The sequence below is a fragment of the Nothoprocta perdicaria genome, unplaced genomic scaffold (genome assembly GCF_003342845.1).
Source record: "Nothoprocta perdicaria isolate Ctin4 unplaced genomic scaffold, notPer1 scaffold_37, whole genome shotgun sequence".
NCBI classification, from domain to species: domain Eukaryota; kingdom Metazoa; phylum Chordata; class Aves; order Tinamiformes; family Tinamidae; genus Nothoprocta; species Nothoprocta perdicaria.
Genome location: NW_020455610.1, coordinates 829,299 through 843,957, shown reverse-complemented (window position 1 = coordinate 843,957; position 14,659 = coordinate 829,299). Strand labels below are relative to the sequence as shown.

General features: G+C 33.7%; 1 protein-coding gene across 1 annotated transcript in view; it reads left to right on the top strand.

Moving 5' to 3' along the window:
- Positions 1-14,659, top strand: part of DACH1 (dachshund family transcription factor 1) — a 352,406-nt gene that overhangs the window by 156,957 nt on the left and 180,790 nt on the right.

The window sequence follows — 14,659 nt, the reverse complement described above, 5'->3', positions numbered from 1 at the left end:
ATGTTAACTCCGTTTATCTTCCCTACCTTTTAGAGGTAAATCTTTGGATGTCTGGCCTAGACTATAAGACACTTAATTTTCATACGAAAAGTTTGGCTACATGTAGTACAGCTGCACGATTAAATTCAGTTTGTTTCATTAGGTGATAGCAACACCTATGTATATATATTTATGATAATTATTTGTTAATACACTAATGTGCAAGTGTCTTAACCATCTTGATTAATAGAGCATAATACTAGCAAAAGTACAATTTTACCATTTGTACATAAAAAGTACTGAAAGTTCTTTTTACCATTTGAACTCTGATATTTTCATATTTGTTTTCTGCATTTTGGGAGGCATAGTTTTATGGAAGTACTGTAGGCAAGAAAATTCATATCTCAATTGTAAAGAACATGTATCTGAGCCCCTATCATATTCATCTTTGTGACTGTCTTTTTATATGTGTATTTTTGGGGGCAGGGCTGGGGGAAAGTGAGAGCTCTATCTCTTGGTATAACCAACTCATTTAATACAATACAAAGTCATTTGTTTACTGTTGTCTAATTCATGATTCTTGAGAAGTTACAAAGCTACTTTGTTAGTGTATTTGTAGCATTGCTTTCAGGGATTGTCTTCTGTCAACCAAGCTTATCTAGGAGGCTTTATTTTGTCTTGTGAAATGTTTTTAGTTCTTCATGTTTTACAAGAAACTCTTAAATCATCTCCTTTCAATGCAGTTTTAATTGCAATGAGACATCCCATTCAAGCTTGCAGTGAAGAATGAATTTTTAGTGCTAGTAGTATTTAGAGATGTTACACATGGACGTATAGAAAGAGTCTTATAGATTTCTATAGGGTATAGAAAGAGTCAGGAATGTACTATTGTTGTTATTATACTATGTTGATGAGGTCATCAACAGCTAATGATGTATTAGTTTCTGAATACGAAAACAGAGTCATGCCAGGAATGGGTAAGCTGGATAGAAGAAAACTGCACTTAATGAAAACAAAATTAGTAATGACACTGAGTAGATTTAACTCTTCAAAATCCATGGTAGTGGTAGATATATGGACAGTATACTGACAAACTTTACTGGAAGATAAGGGTTTTTTTTTGCTATTACCTTGGTGGGTGAGATTTAAGTTGAAGTAGAGGAAGCAGAATGATTTATGCTCAGCCTATGAAATGGACAGATGGATCTACGAACTTTCCTTTTCACTATGTTTGTTTGTTACACTGTTTGTTTTCACAGCACTAAATCCACATATAGGACTTCAAAAATCCAGTTGCCTGTGTTGAAAGGAAAGTTAATAGAATAACACTGCTTTCTGTAGATTGTACATATCTGGCACTTACTGTGGAAATACAGAGTTCAAATCATAAGACAGTATCTTCCAATGATCTCCATTTATGATGACATCAGGTCACCGGGATTATATCAGGATACTGGAGTGAAAATCAGGCTAAGGTCTTAAGTAAACTACATCACTAAAAGCATGATGTCACTTCTATAATTTCTTTTAATAGCAAATTAATTCTGTAATATATATTTTAAAATGCATATATTCATCAGTCTGAAATAAGGAGACCTAGATAAAATTACTATATTTGAATACCGGCTCTGTAATGTCTCTTAAGCTTGGATTTCAGAGTATGGGAGAAGGTGTTTAACAGTGCAAGCAATGGCTGCTTTTCTGTGTGCTATTGCTTAGTGAACGTATGTGAATATGGGAATAAAAAGACTACAAGTGGCTTGCTGCGTCATAACAAAGATCCCTACAGGTAAGTGACCCTGCTTGAGCAGAGGGCTTAGGGGCCTAGGTGGCCTGCAGAGGTCCATTCAGAACTCAACCATTCTGTGATACTTGTGATTCTGTGAAAATATTCTAGTATATTAATATTTCATTCTTTTCAAGGTGAAGATGGAAGTAGTTCCTGCACTCAGTCACTGTATGACCAAAAAAAAAATTATTTTGGTGACAAAAAGATTTTTTTTTTTCCTGTATTAAAAGCTCAAAGTATGTTCGGGCTCTCAAATCTCAGGTATGAAATCACTGGACACTATTAAGGCAAAAGAGTCATAGAAGCAAATGATGAAAATTAGAGCACTCTTCTGGAGCTTATAGCAATGTGAGCTGAATATTTATGGAATATTGGATAACCCATTATGAGATAGGGTTTAGCTAATGTGTATATATATGTATTTTAATACTGCTATAATTATAAAAATGTAAATGACTTGGGAGTGAAGATTTATATTTCTCTTTAATTCAATTTCAACTTATCATCCGAACTAAAATTTTACATGAAGAGAATGATATGAGGGAGTGACATTTTTGTGGAGCCCAAGTGACTAAGTATTACCATATTGGATTATTCTCAAGTTAGTGAAAAGAAGGAATGCTTATTTCCCAGGAAGACTGGGGCGAGAGAAGACTGCTATGTACTATACTATTCCTGTAAAGAATATTTCTTTTGAGGATGCTTGTGTAATAATAGGTAAAGCAGTTCAAGAGCTGTGCTTTGGCTTGAAGGGCAAGTTTTCATGCTACAGCTGTGCATGGTRGAGCTGTGCATCTCAGCTCTTTCTCCTCCTCTTCTCTTCCCTGAACCAATTTTCTGAAGAATGCTACTAGACATGAACCAGAAACATGAATGTGGTATTGGTTAAATAATAAGGACAGCTGATTGCAATAGCTTCAGCCTGTATTCTTAGTTTAGTTTTCTGGTGTAGATGAAGTATTTGGGTCTGCATGGAAACAAAAGTGGGAAATTTGGAGGCACCATGGCAGCAGTGTAGCTGGCTGAGAAGTGTAGTTTGGAGGTTCATAGTTTTAGTCATAGATGCTCTACTGCAACCAAGGTTAGAACCTAATATCTTCTGTGAATTTGAATTTACTTCAAAGTTGGGATTACTGTTATAGAAAATGAGGACAGTATGTGATTGGTATATAAACTGCAAAATGACTACTTCTTTCAARGATAAATATTTAACTTGCAGAGCTTGTAATACCACTTTCATTTAAGTAAGCAAAAAGCAAAGTTTGTAGGGAAAAAATTAACTTTTATTAGACCAAGTGCCATAGCTGGCAAAAATTTACAAGCTTTTTGAACAGAAGTATTTACTCATGTCTGCTGAATAAAGTTAATCACTTCTAAGATCTAAAAACATCTGAAAACAATTAAAAATGCTCATAAAGAAATGCTGTTTTAAGCATGAGCAAGTTGCTTTCTCCATCTCCTGTTCAATAGTTGGATACCATTTGTCAAATGAATTTTAAAGATGGAGACTTTTTCATTAAAATCTCCTGCCGTACACCTTTTTTTTTTGGTGTTTTAAATTGATTTTTCCTTTATCCCAGAAGGAACTTGTTCCTCTGAATCTCTTTTTGATCTGCATTTACCTTTTCTCTTTATTAGTCCTATTCTGGATGCCTCTTGTTAACTTTATGACCAAAAAGGAAAAGAAAAAAAAAACAAACAAACATGTTTTCACATGTTTTCTATATGTACAATGCAGTTAGTTTTGTGCAGAAAAAGAAGCTCTCAAGCCAAACTTAGAATAATTACTATATGTACTCAGAAATTCAAGGAATTATGAGCTGATTTTGCATTTAGAAGGTAATCTTCTAAAATAATATTTGTTTATTTATTTATTTATTAAAATGTAGGGTCATCATGACATCAACTGTTTTGCTAAAATACCACAGGATCCTGTAACAGCCTGAATCTTTAAGTTATGGATAATCTTTTACATTTTTTTCCCAACAGACTTCTGTCTGCATATTACTTACAGTATAAGGATAGAGTGAATTTACAGATAGTGATCCCAGGGTAAGTGTAGTGTCCTGAAGCTGTCTCATGTCAAAAAATCTGGAGTTAAAAATTCACATGCTAATGCTAATTTTAATTTTGTGTGAACAAATATGTCCCTAGAATTTGCTATAGGTGATCTGATACCTTTTTCTGTGACTTTTTCTCAAACTGTATCTCTCCCTCCTATTTGCATACTAGCAGAAGAGTTATAAGAGTCAGTATTTAAATTTATTTTGCTTATTCATGCTGCTTCCTCTTACCAGCTCTTTTAGACTTTAAAAAGTCTAAAAAGTRCCAAATTTTGGTACTTTAAGGGTAGAAAAGAATACTTGGATTTCRTAGTAGAAGTAATAATGTACTTCTGCAGAATATTTGTTTTTTCAGACTATAATTTCTATTAAGCAATCAAGTAAGTTAATAGATTTAGTTGGTAGCTCAAATAGCAGCCAGGGCCTGGGCAAAACTGAAGGATATTTGGTCTGGTCCTTAATCAAGTGGTCCTTGTAATCAAGTTGGGCCAAGGATTTTTTCTAATAGATTTCACTTAATTTCTGCCTCCCACTTGAGACAGTTCTAATTCAGCATAGCCACAAAAATATTTGCCCCATCCTCGGCACATCATTTTATCTTTGTGTAAAAAGTTTGTGGTGAGTGGCTTGGTTTTTTTTTTGTTGTTGTTCCTTTTTCTGCATAATTCAGTGCAGTTTTATATAACCTCTCAGATAACCCTTTATTTTGGAATTGTACTTGAATCTGCTTCATTGCTTCTTTTAGAATTATTCATGATTTAATTGTATTTATTCACTTAACACAGATCCATCTGTGGCCTGCTCCCCAAAGAAAGCTCCTCATTTCATCCTCTGCCACTACACACTAACATCTCATGTATTGCTTAGCTCTGTCTCACTTTTTGTGCAGAGCTGTTCCTATGGTTACTGAAAGTGATTCTTTTTAACGGAGTTTATAGTATAATTCTTCCACTTTTTATTTGTTTCTTTGATATGGTTTCTGCTATCTTGGATTCATCTGGGTCATTTTATAATTGTCTTATGAGGTATGCATTTTTTTTTAGAACTCAGCATCTTTTCAGAGATGTGAAAGACTCAGATTTCATTATAACCTAATCAGTATGTAAGTTTGCACATCCCTTCCTCACCTTTTCTAATATTTTTTCTTAGGCCACTAGTTTTTGACCACTTCTCTATTTTTCACATGGAACATCCCCAAAACTCTTGTTTTTGCAAAAATAAATGCATTTTTCTTCTTTTTTTTCACTATTTAAATTCTCTTCTACCCTTAAACTGTTCTTCATTAGAAAAAGACATATAAAGATAAAGAAAAGCGAAGGTGTTTCATCTACTGGTTTTGTTTTTAAGAAATTGCATGATTAGATTGAAATTATTAGATTGACTGTAGATATCTTAATGCTACCATTTCAAGATCAACAGATTTATTGTTTCCCTTATGTTTTAGGATATGAATCCTTTATCCCATCAGAATAGGCTAATCTAGTAGATCTGTCAGGAAGGTCATTAGGTAATGTTATTTTTAGGAAAAATGAATACCTAAACACAAATAAATAGAGAAGTTGCTAATTAAAAGGGATTTGCAGTGCTAACATTGTTCATTATATTTCCTAACTTCATTTCAAGCCCATTTTCAAAAATGTCTGAGGAAAATGGACTTGAATTCCTCTTGCCTCTTCTCTGAAATGTTTCACACATTCTAATAATTTTGAATTATATTGTTTTTCTTTTCACAAACACCCAGAAGAAATCTCTAGAAGGAGTTTCACCAACTGAGAAGATAGATGCTTTTTAGAAATCATTAGCTTTTTATAACTGTCAGCAAAAAAAACAGCATTTCCAGAAGTTTCAGACAAATTATCGTACATTTATCTTCACATGCTGTCTTTACATGAGGTGTTTTCAATAACAAATTGTTGAAAAAATGCCTTCTAAATGAAGGTTCACTATTTTACCATGGCATTAAAATATTACTTGCTGTATAGTCAAGAAGACTGTTCATGCAGCCTATCATACTGAAGTAAACTATAAATAGAATTTTCACATTTTTGTATTGTAAAATTAATGGAAATTTTGGCAAATTTTACTTTTATTCTTTTAAATTTAGTTGTTTTTCTTTTAGTGCAAGTTTCCCATATGCTTGATCCAGCTGGAAGGCCATAATTCTCCCCAGCATGCATTTAATGGACCATCTTTTTGATGCTGAAGCATTCAGGAATCTGTGCTAACTGTCATTATGTTTTTGAGTTACCATCTACTTTTTCATGTGGAATATGCTTTAAAAGAGCATTTTATTTAGAAAGACAACTGCTGGGGCATGGAGCATTTTGGGCACAGATGTTAAAACAGTTTCAGGCTGTCCCAAAAGCCAGAAGCCTAGGGAAAGCTGTCAGGTTTTTAGAAGTTCTCCTAAGAGCTGGAGATCATTTCAGATGCTTCTTTCTGTTTTGTCAGCCAACCTCTTTAAGAAGATGGAAAAAAAAGAGCATACTTGAAGTATCAGAAAGATACTGACCATTAGTGCAGGTGCATCATCACTGTAACATGACTAAACCATTTCCCTCCCGAGTTAGCTGCGCTGCACCATGTGAAGATGCTATTGTAGAAATCCCTGCACTGTGCTCCACTAAATGAAATAAATAGGGTCATAATCTTTTCTGAGTATCATCCCTCAAGTTTATTCAAGTGAACAGGAATGCTACATGCTTCCAATCATGTTTGAGGTTCTCTATACAGGCTAATGAATTCATATTTTCAAGAGCTCCCCTGCAATAAAAAGCTCAGACATTTTCCTCTCTTCTTTGTGCCAACCACTTCCAGTGATAGATTGGATTCTGTATGAAAGCAGCTTGGCCACTTGCTGATGTGCTCCTCTGCAGCTCATTTCCACCCCCAGTTCAAGACTTGGCAATGACTTTTGGGACGAAACACTAAAGTTTTTGTTCAATAGAATTCCTACTGATAACCCTGTTACTGCTGATGGGGGCCAGATTTTATCAGTAATCCAGCTGGGATGCAAACTCAGTCCAGTAGATGATTATCATTCTTTAGCAATATGTACTCTGGCATTAAATCTGGTTTTTGATTAAAAGGTGAGTATCTATATTGTGAAATCAGTTTGCCTCACTAATTTGATTTTAATAGGAAGTTGAATACAGAGGGAAAAAAGTAACTAACCGGCAAAGTGTTTGAAAGATACTGATGGAAGGTAAGAGAGTTAATAGAATTCAGAGTGATTTTTCTTGTCTGTCTAGTCAATCAGTATCTCTTTAACTTTTTGCATATAAAATAGAGTCCTTGAATTTTGGAGGAAATAAACAGTACATGTTCCCAGTAAGTACTCTGCCTTCTTTGGACGGATGCATTAGCTGCAAAGATAGTGATTATATATTATAAAGATAGAAAAAAGGTCCACAAATTATTATATTATTTAAATTTTGAATTACTCCAGAAAAATTCATGGCCAGTTCTGTCACTAGCATAGTAAAAGATACAAGATTCTCCAGTGGCACAACTGAGGCATCAGCAATTTACCAGATATTTGTGTGCCTGTTTTCTTCTTTCAAGCTCTGATAGGTTTGGAGATTTAAAAGTTTAAAATAGATGAAGTATTAATATTTAGAAAATTCTACCATTAATAGAAATTAAGTTTGGGATTTTCAGGTATATAGACAAGTTTTAATCTTATTCTCTCCCACTCTCTGATACTTTGTTTGATCTCTCATGCCTTGGAAAAGAAAAAGAAGGTTTTTTTTTTAAACACAATTTAACAATGCATCTTTTTGTTGCTTATCTTATTTGGCGGAGATTTGAAAGTCTAAAATATTTTTGACTTTCATAAACTATGTTTAAATAATGGTGCAATAGCTTTATAGTTATTCTTTATAGAATAACATAATAATAAAACCACTATTTGTATCTTCACCGAGGGGAGAAACCTGGCTCTCCTAGCTTTTGTGATCTAAGAAGTTGACTGTCAAGGGGGAGATTCATCTGCCAAAAGTTAATTTGTCTGAAATTTGGGTGTTGGAGTCTTAGGTAATCACCTCATTTCCTAGACAGTGGAAAGTAGGAGACATCTCTGGAGGGTGAAACCTCTGGCAGTGAGGTAGGTCACATGAATCACCCTTGAGAGATACCTGGGTCTCTCCATAGGCAAGTAGACAACCTAGATGCCCAGTTTAGACTCCATATGCTAAAGTTACAGAAAGCTAATGTTCAGTGAGATGAGTCAYTTCCTAAAGATGCTAATATAGGTAAATTGCTCAAAATTGGGGGTGCAGAGCTATGTCAAGGTGTTGTCTATTAGATAATTTTGTGGAAATGACCAGTATTTTTTACACTGCTTGAAGTGGCATCCAATGTTCTGCATATAAAAAATAACTTTCTTGTATGTTCATATTCACACACAAAAAAAAAAAAAAGAAAAAGAAAGAAAAGAAGTGTAATATAAAACACACATGCCRCTTAGCAGACAGTCAAGCCACATTTTAGTCTGGGATTGAAACCTCTGCTATCCCTCTGGATTCAGAGTGCTTAGTGCCTGCTCCTGGGTTCTAGTAAATGGGTTCATGACATTACATGTACATATCATTTTTAGTGCACTTAAAAGACTGATAAGTCTTTGCATGTGGTAATGAATTAATACTCCAGATAGTAGTTACTCAAACAGCCATTTCTTCATCTTCACTCCAATAGGGTCTCTGATTTTAGTTTTAGCCTAAGAACAGGCCTCCTGTACTGTAAATAAAAATAAAATAGCATAAACATTTCATTTACTTTAAGATATTCCAGTGAACTAATATTAATTACATTAGTGGTTTTTCAAGTAGGCTTACTTATTCAGGAAAATCCAACTCCCTATAATTTGTTAAAGCAATGATGCCAGGTTCTTTTAGCCAGTAATGCAAATAACGTTGCACTGTTTTACCTAATAAAATATATGACCTTTGCGCAAATAATAAAAACATCCAAAGACTTGTTTTTCTCTGATTTTTCTTTTAAATTGGATTCAGCACTGAGTAAACTTGGGAACGCARCTATCCAAAGCAGTAAGTGCTGAATTCTATCTTCTCTTGATAACTGTAGTAATTCCTCCTTAAAAACATGTCTTTAAATGAGTTGCATGGCAAAATCTCTGGGATTTTTTTTCAGTGGTATAGGGAAAGCCTTTAATCTCAAAATACATAATGTCTTGCAATAACCTTCAGCATGTTGAAACGCCAAGGGAATCAGAAATATTGATAAAGATTGAGTTTGTGTAAGTTTTCCGGTCTTTAGTAGTTGACAACATAATATTTTACTTATTAAATTATTTTGTTGATACATTTGTTTATAGCATTATCAGAAAGAAGGTGCTCTCTAATCCTAATGCCCAGTTACATGTGTTTAAAAGGACATGCATTCAGTCTGAATAGTAAATCCTGACACCTTAATTGTACTGAAAGTCTGTTCCTCCTTTTTTATAATCTTTATTTTTTTCCATTGATACCAGGCTAAATTAAATTGCATATCTAATTTAGAGGAAAAGAAAACTTACATTCAATTTTGTGTGTGTAAGGATATACTTTATAATCCTTTAATAAAAAAGCCACATATAGRTGAACGCTTCTTAGACTAGGGATTGCTTTTATTTTATTTTGTCATTATTTTGAGTCTGTTAATCCTTATTTGCCTACTCTATTTCAAAGGGGAATCAAATGGGTTTTGTGCTCCATTAATGTTTTATGCAATATTCCATAGAGAACATTAAATAAAAATAAAAGAAAAAGGTTGACCCTTAACACTTGCACCCATTTCTTATGTCAAACTGGGAGATGTTGAAAGCCCTATATGGTCATAACCCTTCTATCTAACTGTGACCCTCCTTAACATTAAGCAGGTGACTCGATTAAACATAAATCAGGCATAAAATGCCCTGCATGAGGCAGCACAGTGAATCAAGCAAATTATCAAATGGCAAAACTCATTCGGTGCTCTGGGCAATGTAAGCTGCCAGCACTTATACATCAAAACTTCACTCAATGTAAGATTGATTTTATTTTATTTTGTTTATTTTAATTCCCTGCAGCAAACGATGTTAGTCCTGTAAAGTGCTGTCTGCATCATTACATTTCTAAGAAATGCTTTTCTTTCTTAGCAAAGACCAATCACAATCTTAGGCAAAGTAATCTATCTAAGACCAGATACACTGCAGCCTGTAGTAGGTGCTAGGAGAGCTGCTGTTTTCTGCAATAACACTGAAACTTAAGCTTCTGTGTCTGTATAGATTTTTTTGTGTGTTTGTTTGTGGGTATATACAGGCTATCAACTTTATCAAAAATACGAGCACCAGAGGAATAATGTTATAAAATCGAATCACCAGTAGCCGTTGAAGATATTTTCCAGTTTCAGTAAAGATGCTGGGATTAAAGTGTGTAAGTCCAATCTTAGGGCTAGAATGAATTTTTATGTAAGATGATACATGTCTTCCTTTCACAGTTGCTTTTTATGCTGCCTTAAAACATGTCAAAATAATCCCCAGCAGAGGAGCCTAAAAGGAATGTCAGCTCTGTGGTTATGTAAATCGAATTGAGTGCTTTACAGCAGGTTTAAGATTTTTATAACTCAGAAGTTGTTAACAGCCAGCTGGTTTGTATCTGTTTTTTTATGGTTATTCTTGTCATAGGCAGCCTCCACAATTTTTAATTATATTTTATGGTATGTGTTTTCCCTCCTCTTGAATCCCACAGCCACTCTTTGCTTCAAAAGATGTTTTCCACCAGGAAGGCAAGAAACATTGCTTTGGGACTCTGTCATTAGAAATACTCGTGTATAATTACTTATGGGTAACAACGGTAGCGTGTGGAAACCAATGTTGTTCCGCAGACCCCAGTAGAAAGTTGTGCCTTCAGCCCTTCACTCTGACCCTGGTCTTCCATTTTTAAGCAACTGATTTATAGCTTTTGTTTAGTTCCCTGGGTAAATTTACCTTCACTCTGCAGTTCAGCTTTGACTGTCTGCTTTGAACTGGGGTGGCTTGATTGCAGTGCCATGGTCTATATTGCCATACCTTTGGTAACATCGATTCTCAAAAATACTGTTTTTTTTGGTGACTGCTACAGGACCTCTGGACAGACTTAATTTTTTATATGGTTTTAAAGCAGTAGAGTTTCCMAATTATAGTCTGAGTGCATTCTAGAGTAGAAATATTTTTCTTTGGAAAAAAGCAAAATAGCCCATTCACTTATCTAGAAATGAAAAWACTGCGCCTGACAGCCCCAAAGACCAACAGCTTATTTCTTTTTATACTTTGAGAAGTTATAAAATATTTAATTATATATTACTGTGGGACCATTACTATGTATTCTTCGATGTTTTACAGCATTTTGTTGCTGTTTACTCCCTGCTTGAAATGAGAGGGACCACTGCCTACTTGTCGCTAATGGCAGAGCCTCCTATTGAAAGACCTCCTCTCGTTTTGAACATAAATATGTAAGAGCTGGAGTCTTAAATAATTAATTGTATGTAGAAAGCAGTTTGTAGGGTGGCTGGGGATTTAAAAGACTGCTAAGCGTGACAGCCACAAGGTAACAGAAAGAGTACTCTGAGCCTTTGCTTAGGTGGCATTGAGAAAATTAACACTTGTTTTTAGTTACTGTCTAAAATAGTCATAGTCAATCTCGCTTGAAAAGCCTGCTTGGAAAGTGTAAAGGAAATARTATATGCTTTTGTGTTGTATTCCGAGAATTGATTTGTTTAATCCAGTTTCATTATTTTAACAGACTGAAATCAATAGAAATATTATCATCATACCTAATATATTCCGACATGATGACTCTATAGATCTTCTTGTATTACACGATATTATATTTAGATTTGAATGTTAAGTGTTTATTGTGACCCACTTATGGTCTAATGGCTAATGTCAGCAGCTTCTGAACTGCAACTTCAAATATTTCTTGCTACTGCATTGGCTTTATGTTAATTTCTAGAGCTGCACAAGAAGTATTCCATATAGCTAAATTTAAATACACAAAATACTTATAGGAATTGGTTTATTTGTTATGATTTTCCTTTTTAATATAATCTTTAGGAAGATCGTTCTCTGCTCAGAGAAGTTATTTAAACTCAGAGAAGTCTTMAAACCTACAATATACTGAAAATAAAGTTGGAATACTTGATTAGAATAAAATCCTACATAATTTACATTTTTTTTAGCTTTTTATTTTCTATTATTCATTTTATTTGTCAAGTTAACAATGCATAGGAAGAACAAAAATGCAAGGAATAGTAATAAATCAACAATAATAAAAAATGATAATTTTTCCAAGTGCATTTGATAATGCAGGAATGCTGCAATAAGGAAAGTATATACTGGAACTACAAAATGTATTTTAGGCTATTTAAAAAGACAATCTTAAACAAAACCCAGAAAGTCATGGACCTTATATTTACAAGGTTAGCAACTCGTAAGATATTCCATGTTTGCAGATATAGAATAGTGTAGTTATAGTTCATGACTCTATCTCTCATTTAGCATGGTGAGAGTTGACTCTGTTTCCTTATTGTAACCTACAAAATTAATCTTCATTTCTTCTCTAGAGTGGCTAAGGATAGTACATGCTGTTTAATTATATTTATTTGTTCGGGATTCTAAAATATATCTACAGATAGTATCCTGTAAAAAAAAATCTAATAARTTAGATTTTTATGTATTGTTTCTGGGAGACAATTTTAGCAATTTGAAAAACAAATAATTTTATACTGAATACCTATGCTTCAAAAGAATAAAGACTGCCCTTATCTATGCCCTATCTGTCTACAACCTAATATATCCTGCCCTAAAATCTATGTTCAGCTCCTGAAGAAGCTGTCAGAATATAAAAAGTATTTCAAAGGATATACTGTGCTTCCTACTGTGTGGCCTGTGGTTCTTGACCTGCTTGAAACAATTTCTTTGAGCAAATAAAAATACACAGTTTTTCTATTGGATTTAATTGGAGTGTACCTATACTAGTCAGACATTATCTATAAAGGTATTTTAGAGGAACAAATTCTGTACTAAGTTTGACCAAACCAATTGATCTGGAAAAACACATCAACAGCCGAAGAAGCTCTTGTGCAGATATTCGAGGTTTTTTTTTTTGTTTTGTTTTGTTTTGTTTTGTTTTGTTTTGTTTTTTGAATTAAGCTATGCTAGATGGACCTTGGAATGAGATTCTTTTTTCCAATATTAGTTCTTCTGTGTTAAAAATGAATGTAAATTTTCTTCCTTTTTGGGCACCTGGATCTTTCATTTTGGATTGGAAATAAAGTTGAGAAAAGGGCTTTTACAATATGCATGAACATAAACATTCTAGCATATTTTATTAATCTTCACTCAAAAAGAAGATAGAGATAGAGAATGTTTTTTTTCCCTATTGTATCCTTGGACAGGTAACCTGATGCAGAAGATCTCAAATATACACCTGTTTTTTCCTGTCTCTAGAGGATGGAAAGATTATTAGCTAATCATATTGTTCCTCTTTTGAGGACATTTTTTTTTGTAATGGCTGATGTCTGTATGGTACAATTAGATTAGAAATTTATTTTTTAATCATTAATATCCTGTTTTTCAGAGTACAACTTCCTTTACATTCAACAAAAATAACTGGCCAAATTTTACAGACATAAGGTAAAATCATTATATTTGCTCTTGATAGCATAGTCAGTGATTCAGAAGGAAAACATTTTGCATTTAACTAGCTCAGGTAGTAAGAGAATGATTTTATTTTTAATTTTGTTTTAATAAAGCCCTAAGCAGTTTTCAGGGAATTATTATTATTATTATATACAATTCATCACGAATTGAGAAGYGTTTTAAATTTATTCACTTCCTCCCTTTCCTGCTTGAGAATTTTAATGGACCAAGTACTACTATGACTTTCCAACTAGTAAAGAAAAAAACTCTTGTATCTGTTAAATTGATAGCTTTATTATTTTTGGCAGCGGGGGAGCGGAGTAGGAGAAGGGAGAAAACAGCTCTACAAATAAAAATCCTAGGTGATTATTTCCTATTCTTTGCAAGGTTTTCTGGTCTAAAAAGTTCATGCTGTTTTGTGATCTTTTATTATGTATGGTAAATTTGAAAGCAATGCTTCATTCTCATAATTCCTTTGTGGATTTTTACCAATGTACAATCTATACTGAACATCTTTCCTCATTTTTTTAGACTTTTTTTTTTTATTGACTTTGTTTGACTTTATAGATTTAGAACCAGGGCATATAAAAATATTACTACATCCTTGGCACTTCAAACTCTTAACTTGTTTATACTGCTAAATCTGCTGTAACATATCTTCACCTGATAGACAGATGAAAAAAAATGGTATGCCATATCTGATGTCCTCTGGTAAAATCAGAGTTAAAATTCATGCTTGTCTAATTTCTTCTTCAGTTCCTTTTCCATTATTAAAATCTTTATTTTCAACTAAAGAGGAGAAGTACCACAAAACTCATTCAGATATTATCTACTTATTTTCTTTCAACATCTCTTTTCAATTTTTTTCCTGCTACTAAATACAGATTTTAGTAGAAGGAATGCTAGGCACATGTGGTTAAACAGCAGTCATGTAGGTGTGGGGTAATGATCTGTTGGGATTTAATTTACAACTAACTGAAGATAAATCATAAGAAAATGGCAGGCAAGAGAATCAGACGGGCCATCAGCTGTTTAACCAAGTGACTGACCTAGGGGCATCTCTAAAGCTGCCAAAATAACTGTTTATGGAATCTGTCAGAAAGCCAAATCCTGCTGCTGGAAAAAAATGTCTTCCATAATTTTGCATCTGGGTCCTTTGTATGAACATAA